The sequence below is a fragment of the Sapajus apella genome, unplaced genomic scaffold, assembly GCF_009761245.1.
Source record: "Sapajus apella isolate SASKATOON/1434 unplaced genomic scaffold, GSC_monkey_1.0 scaffold14059, whole genome shotgun sequence".
Taxonomy (NCBI): Eukaryota; Metazoa; Chordata; class Mammalia; order Primates; family Cebidae; genus Sapajus; species Sapajus apella.
Genome location: NW_022450980.1, coordinates 1 through 1,383, shown reverse-complemented (window position 1 = coordinate 1,383; position 1,383 = coordinate 1). Strand labels below are relative to the sequence as shown.

General features: G+C 47.1%; 1 pseudogene; it reads left to right on the top strand.

Moving 5' to 3' along the window:
• On the top strand, positions 1-99 carry LOC116548522 (annotated as a pseudogene; the record flags this gene model as incomplete).
• Positions 100-1,383: the final 1,284 nt, after the last annotated feature.

The window sequence follows — 1,383 nt, the reverse complement described above, 5'->3', positions numbered from 1 at the left end:
TTTGGCAACACATAGACTAAAATTGGAATGATACAGAGAAGATTAGCATGGCCCCTGCGCAAGGATGATACGCAAATTCGTGAAACATTCCATTTCTTTTTGGCCGTGTGGGTGGCTCATGCCTGTATTCTCGGCACTTTGTGAGGCCAAGGTGGGTGGATTGCTTGAGGTGAGGAGTTCAAGACCAGCCTAACCAACATGGTGAAACCCTGTCTCTATTAAAAAATACAAAAATTAGGCTGGGCACAGTGGCTCATGCCTGTAATCCCAGCGCTTGGGGAGGCTGAGGTGCCCAGATCACCTGAGGCTGGGAGTTGAGACCAGCTTGACCAACATGGAGCAACCCTGTCTCTACTAAAAATACAAAATTAGCCAGGCATGATGGCACATGCCTGTAATCCCAGCTAGTTGGAAGGCAGGAGAATCGCTTGAACACAGGAGGCAGAGGTTGCAGTGACCCAAGATCAAGAGTGAAACTCCATCTCAAAAAAAAATGAGAGAAAGAAAAAGAAAAATTAGCTAGGTGTGGCAGCACATGCCTGTAATCCCAGCTACTCAGGAGGCTGAGGCAGGAGAATTGCTTGACACTGGGAGGTGGAGGTTGCAGTGAGCCAAGATCGTGCCACTACACTCCAGCCCGGGTAACAGAGCGAGACTCCATCTCAAAAAACAAACAAAAAAAGAACATATGGTATTTGTTTTTCCATTCCTGTGACTTCACTTAGAATAATGGCCACCAGCTCCATCCAAGTTGCTGCCAAAGACATTGTTTTATTCCTTTTCATGACTGAGTATCCCATGGTGTATATACACCACATTTTTAAAATTTACTCCTTGGTCAGTGGGCACGTAGGTTGGTTTCATGTCTTTGCAATTGCAAACTGTGCTGCTATAAATGTCTGCAAGTGTCTTTTTCATGTGATGACTTCTTTTCCTTTGTGTAGAAACCGAGTAATGGGATTGCTGGATCAAAGGGTAGACCTACTTTTTTTTTTTTTTTTTTTTTTGAGACGGAGTTTCGCTCTTGTTGCCCAGGCTGGAGTGCAATGGCGCAATCTCGGCTCACCGCAACCTCCGCCTCCTGGGTTCAGGCAATTCTCCTGCCTCAGCCTCCTGAGTAGCTGGGATTACAGGCATGCGCCACCATGCCCAGCTGATTTTTTGTATTTTTAGTAGAGACGGGGTTTCACCATGTTGACCAGGATGGTCTTGATCTCTTGACCTCGTGATCCACCCACCTCGGCCTCCCAAATTGCTGGGATTACAGGCGTGAGCCACCGCGCCCAGCCCGGGTAGACCTACTTTTAGTTCTTTAAGGCAGACTGTTTTACATAGTTTGCAGTGAGCCGAGATCACACCATTGCACTCCAACCTGGGCAATGA